This window comes from Galeopterus variegatus, unplaced genomic scaffold, assembly GCF_000696425.1.
Source record: "Galeopterus variegatus unplaced genomic scaffold, G_variegatus-3.0.2 Scaffold5001, whole genome shotgun sequence".
Lineage (NCBI taxonomy): Eukaryota > Metazoa > Chordata > Mammalia > Dermoptera > Cynocephalidae > Galeopterus > Galeopterus variegatus.
In genome coordinates, this window is record NW_007731112.1 from 72,723 (window position 1) to 83,593 (window position 10,871).

Below are 10,871 nucleotides of genomic sequence, written 5' to 3' on the forward strand. Positions count from 1 at the left end.
CTCTCTCTCTCTCTCTCTCTCTCTCTCTCTCTCTCACACACACACACACACACACACACACACACACACCATTCTACTGTGTCCAACTGGAATCAGAAAAGGACAAATACAGAGTGAGAAAAATCATTACGGACAGAGAGAATTTTTAAAAGATAATAAAGACGCTTGCCTTCATAGTAAATTCCATGACTAGAATACTGTGGTCAACAATTATCATTCAAAATCTTGACTGCCTCTCTCTAGAGGAGGATCTGCTTCCCCATCCCATGGCCATCAAGCTTGGACAAATGACTCGCAGAGCTACTCTTTACAGAAGGATTATCCACCCCATCCTGTTAAATTAAGGAGTGACCATACTTTGGCCAAAGAAATTCATATGGAAGTGACCTAAGAGCTTGAAAAGTCAGCTCAAGGTTCAGCATGTCTCTTTGTCCTCTGCCACGAGGCTGGTAATGTTCAGACAGACCACGCTCCCTCAGGCTGGTCCTGCAGTCAGTGTAGCACGGAGCTGGCCTCAGAGGATGGAACAGAAAGAACCCTGGGTGAGAAATAAACTTCTGCTGTGTAGGCCACCAAAACTTGGGGTCAATTTGTTACCTCAATATAATTTAGCCTTAACTAGCTGATACAGATGGTAGGTCTATATGCCTGTTGGTCTAAGAGCCTTTGGTTCCAAAGCTTAATAACTCTCCCATTCACTAACTAGCTGTACCAGATTAGGTAAGTGACAAATTTTTCATGCCTCAGTTTGTCTACATTACTTCTTAGGTATTTTGTGAAGATAAAGTATAATAATTGTCTTGACAATAGTCTGAATAGAATAAGTTTAAAAATCGAGATGCTGAACAGGCTTTCTGTGCACAGAGGTTCTCGGGCAAGCCTTCCCGCCCCCCAACAGCAGGTCTGAGTAAATTTAATGGGTACTCTTAATGAGATTCACAAAATTTATACTGGTATGAAAACAGTACACAAAGAGATGAGATGAATGAAAAAGACATTAAGTCTTAAAGGAACCCTGGCTTTTAACAGAATTTTCTACTATTCTCATAGGATCCAATGAGTTATAAATTTCCTTTTTAAACAACACTGACTGCCACTTGAAATCCAAGGTGGGAAGAGTCCCACCATCCTCCCCCAACCCCCACCCTTCAGGACTCAGTTGCTTCAGTGTCTAAAAAAAATAGGAATTTCTAGTTCTTTATCTTTTGGAAAGGCTCAATGCGTCAGACTAGACAGAGAAAGACCTGTTGTTGTTGTTGTATGTTGCAACTAGATCCCTCCTCCTTCTCTACGTCCCTCCTCAGTCCTCATTTCCTCTATTCTTTAAGGGCTCAATTCAAGCATGAAAGATATCGATTCCCAGATCCTTTCTCATCTCCCTTCTACTCTACCAAATCTTGAAGAATTAGTACTCTGCAGATTTTCAGTGTCTTCCATCAACCAATTTCAAAAATCTGGGATATCTTAAGTTGAAGGCAAAGGGTGGATATGACGTAAAGTATTTAAAGAGCTATATAGTAAATACAAGTCTATAAAGAATGCACAGCATGATCTAGTCTCTTCCCACCTCCCCAGACTCATGTCTGTCCAGTCTCTATGCCTGACCCTGCATACTGATATCCTGGCTACACTGGATTGCTTTATGAGGTTCTTCCTCACTTTCAGAGCTTCACACTCGCTGCTCTCTTGGCTAGAAACACTTTTACACAGCCACCTCCCTGCCTCACTTTCCTTGCTAAATTCTATTGCTTACTCATCCTACAGAGAGTCTTCTTAAGAGCCACAGGGACTGCACCTCAAGTACTCACCACCATAACTTCAGCATCTGCACATAGAAATGTCTGATAAAAACATATGGATTAGAAAGCCAAGAAGGATTATTGATGTGCTAGGGTGTTGAGGGTGATTTTGTTTTTCAATTTATAAGCTATCTTATCTTATTGTGACTCTACTTCTATAAGAAATAAACTAGAAAGCAAGAAAATCATAAATTCTTCCCAAAAGGACTATTAACTATCAAAAGCAAGCAGGTAAATTTTGTTATGTATACTTTAATTTCCTTTTTGCATAATAAATGAGAAAAAAAAAAAGGCAGGAATAAAGCTTCCACTTGTTAGGTACCAAAGATGTTCTTTTTAGAGCATGTCTTTCCAAACTCTCTACCTGAGCCTGTCCCCTCTCTAAACACATTCCACTCCATCCCACAGGGTCACAGTCCAGCACGTAGACAGAATATATCCACACAACTGGACTTCCTGCATCATTTGACTTGAGCAATGTGCTCACACTCACTGCCACCAATCCTAAAAAATGGTGGCTTTAGTGCCATGGCTTTAGTCATATCAGGGAACAGACTCCTCAGGCCAGGTCTGAGATGATACAAATTTTATTTCAGATCACTCAAAAAATTCTTTTTAGGGCCGAGCCTGTGGTGCACTCGGGAGAGTGCGGCGCTGGAGCACAGCAGCGCTCGTGCTGCAGGTTCGGATCCTATATAGGGATGGCCGGTGCGCTCACTGGCTGAGCGCGGTGCGGCTGGTCTCAAAAAGGACAAAAAAAAAAAAAATTCTTTTTAGAAGCCTGTATGTATCACCTTAGCCCAAGTATTGTTTTTATGTTCAACAGCAGCTGCATTGATGGGCTGCCAGCAGGGCCTGAGTGGGTCAGGGAGGGTATTGTTTAGTTGGACAGCAGTTTTCTGTCAATCTGGATTTTTAAAAAAGTAAAACAAAGCGGGTATCAATTATATTGTAAAGCAGGTCTCCTTGGGAAAAAGGGTTTAGATCTGCTGGGTCTTTGTTTAAATAATGGTTCGGCTTTGATGATCCCAGTTTAGACAAGTCTAGCTAAGGCTATGAAAGACAGATCTCGATAAAACAATAAAATCCTAGCAGCCTCGATCCCCAACCAAGTTTGAGGTATATAAAGAGAAACAGGCACAGAAAACTCTGTACCCTGCACCAGAGTATAAACCCGGTAATAATGATTAGTGTAGCATCATCAGTGAGTAAAAACACTTGGTCTTCTGGCAATCAATCAAAGTAGGCCATCCAAATCATGCAAATAGCACAGTCCCACAACCATTTGTTCCTTTGTCTAGACACAGACATAGAGTGGCCCATAACCAAACATGAAGTATTGTTTCTTCCCCTATAAGAGTGTTCAAATGCTCGGACAAGGCCCATCCAACACACAACTTGGTTTTTAAGTAGCAGTTTATTCAAGATGGGTTATGTTTGCTGATATAAACCTCAAAAAGTTGATGAAAATACACAAACAATCTAAGAGCTATTATATCGAGATGGTGCGATATGGGTAGTTTTGTTCTTTGAATCAATTTCTTGAGTCTAATTTTCACTGTAGTGTACACGTATCATTTTTTAAAAAGATAATTTAGAAGATAAAATTCATCTACAGCTTTCAAAAGATTTAAAAAGGCAGGACTACTACACCTCAATTACTTCTTACATTCCTTAGTAATTGCTTATAGAGCCTCAATGTGTGTATTTATACCACTGACTAAAGAGTTCTAATTTTTAAAATTAGAACCCCCTAGATCACAACCCCTTTATGATTTAGATGACGTTCCCCTGGACCTTTTTCAGCTCCATTAATCTTTTTCCAGGTACAACAGTCAGAGTTCTCCATCTGGGACCACATCCTCAAGACACAGAAATGGCAACTTTACAACAAGGAAAAATAACATTTCATTGTCAGTACCTCCTTCCCCCTACCCCAACCCCCAAAGATGAAGATAGACAAAGCTTTAGATAACTGTCTACAGTGATCCCCTGAGAGATGAGATCCTTTATCTGAATCATAATTGTTGACTCAGCAATAAGCACATAATCCCCCTTCTCCCTAAATGTTTTACACACTCCACTGAAATTTGTCACTTTAATACACACAGACATTATATCTCTCAGAAAATAAAAGCTTGAGGTAGGAAGGAAATTTCTCTCTTGTACACTGCTGTATCCCCGAAACCTAGAACAGTACCTGGCACTCAATAAAAATAGTGTTAAGTGAGTGAATAGTGAACTTGGTTTTCCATTTCTTTTGGCTCAACAGAAAGAAGAACAATTAAATGCATTTCTTGAAGGATATCATAGCTAAATCTCCACCACTGGAAAAGCTGAAACACATACCTTTTGTTAGAGATAAAGGAAAAAATATTTCTGCAATGAGGAGGAGGCTGAACCAAATGACCTCTATCGTTGCTTTGAACTCCTAGAATCCACATCTTGATGAACACCACACCTTAAGAGAGAGTGGATCAGCTACATAAAGCCTGATTCTTAGGTAGAGTAAATTATCATGTTCCCTTTAAAATAAAGATAATAGCTGCCCTACAACTTAGATGCAAAAATACTAATTTGTCCAAAATGTAGATACATCCCAGCAGAGGGGGTAGGATGTGGAAATGCTCTTGCTAATCATCAGTTACACTCTGGAAAAAGCAGTTGTGCTTCAGGGTCTTCTCAGGGCCAAGCCTTAAAACCATCAGTGGAGAAATGGAGAAGCTAGGGCTAGAGATTAAAATGGAAATAAACAGTATCACATTAAACTGAAACTTTTGTTTTGCAGTCAACAACAAAGCCACTTAAATTCATATTATCTTTCAATTCTATTTTTCCAAGATTTTTTCTTTTAAGTACCCTCCTATCTGAAGTTAGCCTTGAGGCTTAAATGGTTGTAACTGAATATAACCACTTCATAAGCCAGGAAACACAGCATTCGACATACAATCATTTTTGTCCATCAAAATGTCATGTATACCCGGGATATCACACTAAGATGTTCCAATGCAAGAATTTCTAAAACTCAGAACAAGTTACTTAGATTGAATTTTTCTTTAATCTGGACGGGAGAGACAGTTTGTAGGGAAAGGAGATGTGCTCATGTTTTCCTAGACAACTTTTTAAAAAATCTTACTTCAAAGAAGTATCGAGGGAAACTCCATTCATATATAAATCAGCTTTGGAGTGATCCTTTTCCCTCAGCAAACTCTTCCTTTCTTTTGTTCAAATCATAGAATAGATAGGGGACTAAAGGGGCAGAGAATTCCAAGGTTAAAGATGCAGTGCAGATCACTGGGATCCGGGCTTGGAGAATCTTCTGCACTCACTGGGTTGTTTTGAAGATTAAGACAGTAACCCAATGAACAAAGTGAAACAGTTCAACAATTCCTTGCAAATGTGATCACATGTTTTCCTGTAGTGTATTAAAAGACTTTCAACTTTGTAGTCAATTTCTGATCACAAATACAACTCAGAAAAAAAATTGTTTTTAAGTTGTAATTTAATCTTATTTCCAGCAACAACAGAGAATGTGCAGAAAGAAGTCACCTCCTCTGTACACATATAGTTTTTAAAAATCCCCTCTATTATCTAATGGGTATCTAATGTGTATCTTCTTACACAAGAATTCTGTGGGATTAAGCTCACATATGGGTGGCAGACCTGGTGTTGGATATGATTATGGCCACACAACTAAATCTTAAATACACATACTGTTCCTATTTAACTGACATATATGAACTAACTAATTTATAGAAAATGTGCAACGAATTATTTCTTCCACCTCCCCCAAGAGAATGTGCCAGCAATAGGTGTTACTGAAAAAGACACTCTCCACTCAGAATATTTGCATTCCTAGACTGTCTTGCCAATTTATCTAAAGCAGATATTGTTGTTTTAATTCTCTGAGTCTATGCCATGGAATTGAGGGGGGCGGGGAGGACGGAGGAGCAATTTAACCAGATAAACTTGACCTCAATGGACCTCAATTTCCTCACCAGAAAAATAAAGGGATTAACCCAAAAACTATGCAAATTTCTTCGGTAACAACAATCTATGACCACTAATTATCAAGAGCACAATTTGCGTGCAAGAGAAGACCAGAATTCTTAAGAGTATGTCATTAAATAGAGTTTTAAAGACCTAAAAGACCCACAGTTACACTTCCATATCACCACTGCACATTTTCTACATTTTCTGGCCATGGAAAATGTCTTTGAAAACACCGCGGCTGTTACTAACTCAGAAGGACCCTGAGAACTTCGGCGGCGGGGGCGCGGGGGTGCAAAAGGCGTGGGTATCTAGGGAAGAGTTAGGAGGGGAAGGGGAAAGGGCCGGGAGTCAGAGCACAGTCTTGCATTTCTGGGGTTTCAGGGCTTCCAGTGCCTCCGCAAGACTTGTCTAGAACTACAAAATCTCTCAAGCCTCCACTTGCAGCTGCACAGCTGGGAAGGGGAAGAAGAGGTGGAAGACGCGGAAGGACCTCATCCGAGGCGCCTACAAAGCCCATGAGGCGAACATGGACTTTGAACACCGACCAAGAAAAAGGGAAAGAGGAAGAGGATTACGCCTCTCCCACCCAGCTCGGCTCCTTTCAATAGAAAGCAAAGGCCGCCGCCGCCCCTCGCCTCCGCCTTTCACCCGGGGATGCGGGCAGCCCCCGAACCGCACCCTCCCGCTCCGCTGCGGCCGGAGTCTTGCAGCCCCTGCCCGGCCGCCCGGCCCACACACTCGGGCAGCGCATCCTTCCCTCCGCCCCGGCCGCGGGCCCCCGGTTCTCCACGCGCCCGCCCTCCTTCCTCTTCCTCGCGGTGCAGCTTCCTCGGCCCGCCGGCCGCAGCGCATTTCAATGCTTCCACCCGCCCCGACAAGGGGCCTCTTGAAAACTTTGTGTGTGTGTGTCCGGGGCTTTGTCCACATCCTGGGCAGGGCCCGGTCGCCCGGGTGGATGCCTGAGGGCGTCCGGGATCTCACAATGCACTGGGGAGGCCACCACGGAAATCCCACCCTTCGACCGCTTCTACGGCCGTGGGACACCGCGCTTCGGCTCACAGTTCCCACGCCCTGGCCGCCCCTCGGCGCGAGGGAGCCGGCAGGAAACCCCCGCACCCGGCGCCCTTCTCCACTGTCACGAGGGAGAAGGTGTGCGCGGGGAGAGGGAGGCGGCTGAGAGATGCCGCGGCTAAAGGAACCCGCTGAACGGAAACCCAGGAGAGGGGTCCTTTTTCATCCACATCCCCGGAATAGGGGTACGACGAGCGACACGCCGCTGCATCACGTAGTAACTGAGTGTCTGGGCTCCTCACCCTCCCTCGGCCCCAGACGCGCGCCCAAATGCACGCACACACCCACAGCCACCGCCGCCACGATCCAGAGCCCCTGCCTGGCGCCGCCGTGGTCCCCACCCGCGCCCGAGGAGCAGCGCGCGAGGGAGGCGAGGCCCGGCACTCACAGACGGTCTCCCCACGGCCACGGCCATCGCGGCTGCGGCTCCGGCTGCGCCCGGGTGCTCCCCGCCGACACCGGCTGCTGCTAGCGCCCTGGCTCCGGCTCGCCTCCCCCGCGCCTCCCTCGCGGCTGCGCTCTGCTCGCGCCCGGCTCCCGCGCGCAGCCGGCCGCATCTGCTCCCCCCACGCCGCCGCCCCTCCTGCTTTATTAGAGCAACATGGCCACCCGCCTGGAAGGGACCATTTGCTTCCCCAGGAAGGGGTGTGAGTCTGCGCGCCGGGCTAGGCGGTGGGAGGGAGCATGGTGGGCGGGCTCCGAGCCCGGGTCAGCCGGCCCTAGCCGCCCCGCTCGCCCTCCCTGAATTTATCCGCCAGCCCCCAAGGGACCCTTTCCGGTGCCAGCGAGATACCCCCAGCCTATGCGCTGGCCGCCATCCCCCGCCCCGCCACGTCCTGGAGTCCGAGTAAAAGCCTGAGCGCGGAGGTCCCAGCCCCGGGGCCCGCCACGCGCTTTGCGAAGCGTGCAGCTGGAGCAGCTGCGGAGAGGGGGAAGGGTGGCTGGGGGAAGACAGGTCGCAGGGACAGCATCTCGCGGAAAGTCAGACCCGAGCGAGCACGCCCCACCCGGAGGAACCGACTTGGAAGGGAGTGCGGGCCATCGGGGAGAGAGGTGGGCGACCGAGGTGGAGCTGGGCGGCTCCCCACGGGGGAGAGTTGCCCCTCCGCAAGTCTTCCCTTCAGAAGGGAGGGACTACAGCATAGGCAGCTGGAAGCTGTCACTGTAGCATGCGGCCAGGTAGGGGACCACGCTGGAGAGGAAGAGGCTGTAATAGTTGCTGCTGTGGCCGACGCAACCACCGCCCTCTAGGGAAAAACGTCCCCGCTGGAGAACTAAGGCAGCTGTTGGCTGCTCTAGAGCGTAGGGACTGAGGCCACCCCCGGGTATAGTTGGAGAGGTCACACGGGTGGGTCTCAGCCGACTTATTCTATCTCTGGGAACAGAGCTGGCGACCAGGAGGAATGCGCGCTGGGGCTGCAGCTGGGTGACGCGGCGACGGCGCCAGGCGGGTGGCCCGAGTGGGTGAGACTCCGGGCTCGTGGGACTGGGAACCCCGCGGTGGGGAAGGATTTTTCCAGTAGATATTGGGGCGGGACTGCGTGTCTGGGTGGCTGGCGGAATGGCTAGGTCCTGCTGTGTGCGGGGTGGCGCGGCGCTGGGCAGCGAGGTGTGTCAGATTTGCTGTAGATTCCCGCAGCCCCTCGTGGGCGGGGAGGGGGGCCACGACGACTGGGTGATTGAGGATAGCAACCGGACGGGGACGGGGAACCAGTTGGATTGACGCACAGGGCAAATGTGGTGAGGCTGCGAAGGGCTGAGATCAGCCCACGGGATTGCGCCCTCAGGGAAAACCCGGCCTGTTGAATTATGTAAAAGACAAATCGCCTCTTTGGACTGGGGCGCCTCAGAGTCTGACCGGAAACTTCAAAGACCCAGATTTCTGGGGGACTTGAGTCTGTCGCCCCCGCTGTCCCCACCTCCTCTGGGCAGCAGGATTCAAACGCGCTTCGCAGACTTTGACTAAGGACGAATAGTCTCCGGGGGCGGGTCCGGCTGCTGCAGAGCAGATGTTGGGTTTCTCTGGTAGGTGGGTGAGGGGCTTGAGGCCACCCAGAATGAATCCAACTGGCAGGACAGCGGTGGAATAGCCAGGGAAGAGAGGACGGAGGTGAAAGAATAGAGAGGGGCGCTGACCTGGAGCGGATCCAGACTTGCAGAGCACTTCAACTTTGACCAATTTTTGTGCCCTACATTTCAAATCTTATGAAGATAGGGACCACCGCTTTATGCCAAACATACAGTAGGAGCTCAATAAGTGTTGGATTAAGATTACACCTGGAAAGGTGCTTTGCAAAGGGAGGGGGAAGACAAATATTTTCATCTGCAGCTTTGGTATATGGACACTTTCTTCTTTGTCCCATGGGGAGGTTCAGACAGTGGCATCGACAAGAGTTGTCAGGTAAGCGATAGCAAAGTGGGCTCTACACACTGCCGACCGGATGTAAAGGCGATTGCAAAGACCCTCCCTACTTTGTCATATTGGCTAGACTGCAGAATTTTATTTTTTTGGTTGATTGATTTTTATTTTATTTATTTATTTTGTTTGTGAATGTTTATATTGTAAACTCGGATGATTAGATTATAAGAATATGAAACTTTTCAAATTGATAAAGGCATTGGTGCTATTAGTAACTCCACTGAGACAATAGGCAAAAACCTGTTTAAGGATTGATTTATTTAAAAACCTATTAGGATTTATGGTCGCCCTAGCTATTATTGCAGGCAAACCTTGCTTTAGACTTGTTATGCAATTGAGAGGTGTTCATACTAACACACATCTTTCGCTCGACTATGAATTCTCAAGGCAGTAGTGCTTATTTGTCTTTCAGTTTCTAGCTGCTCTAATATATTTCATAAATGTCGAGTTACGTTGGAATGGAGATGAGGCTAGGGGCTAAGAAATGAAGAAACTTTATTGCCATGCTGAGAATTTATAACTTGATCCTGTAGGCAATGAAGAGCCAAGGTCTTTAAGCATAGAAGTGACATCAAATTTGCATTTTAGAAAAGAGCTGTAATGAATATTTGACATTGTTAATAATGCAGGATCTATTGTCCTTTTTAATGGAACCCCAATTTTTGTTTGTTTTTGGTTTTTTTAGCAGCTGACCAGTTTGGGGATCTGAACCTTTTACTTTGGTGTTATAACACCACTCTCTAAGCAACTGATGGAACCCCAATTTATTTGGCGAGATTTTCCAGTGACAGTTCCACCTTGGTAGAAAGTAAATTTCTCTTATAAAAGAGGATCCTAAGTACTTTCCATCAAAACCTTCCTTTCATCACCATAGTACACCTAAGAAAGCATGTGACCTAAACTGGGCCAGACACTGTTACATTTGAATCTTGAGTCAAGTGATAAAAAAAAACAGTACAAATTGTTACAGTTTATGCATTCATAATTTATTTTTTTATTTTTTGAGTTAAGTTATCTAGGATTTCTTTCTGTGGCTTGCAATCAAAGAATCCCACCTGGCACAAGATCACTCTGACTACTGTAAAAAGGATGAATTAGAAAGGGATACAATAAGAAACAAGGAAAAAGTAAGAAGCTATTACCACTTTTATTTTGGATACTGAACCCCTCCTGCAACATAATATGTAAAATATTTAATAATACATTTTAAAACACATCCAAATTGGAAAGGAAAAAGTAAAGCGATTTATTTGCATATAACATGAACTTATATATAGAAAATCCTAAGGAATCCACTAAAAAATCATTAGAACTAATAAATGAGCCCAGCAAGTTTACAGGACACAAGATTACTACACAAAAATCAATTATATTTCTATACACTACTTGCAATGAATAATCCAAAAATGAAATTAAAGAAACAATTTATTTTACAATATCAGAAAAAAGAATAAAATACTTAGGAATAAATTTAACAAAAATAGTATAAAACTTATACTCTAAAAACATTGCTAAAATAAATTTTTAAAAATCTAAATAAATGGGAAAACATCACATGTTCATGAGCTGGAAGACTTAATGTTGTTAAG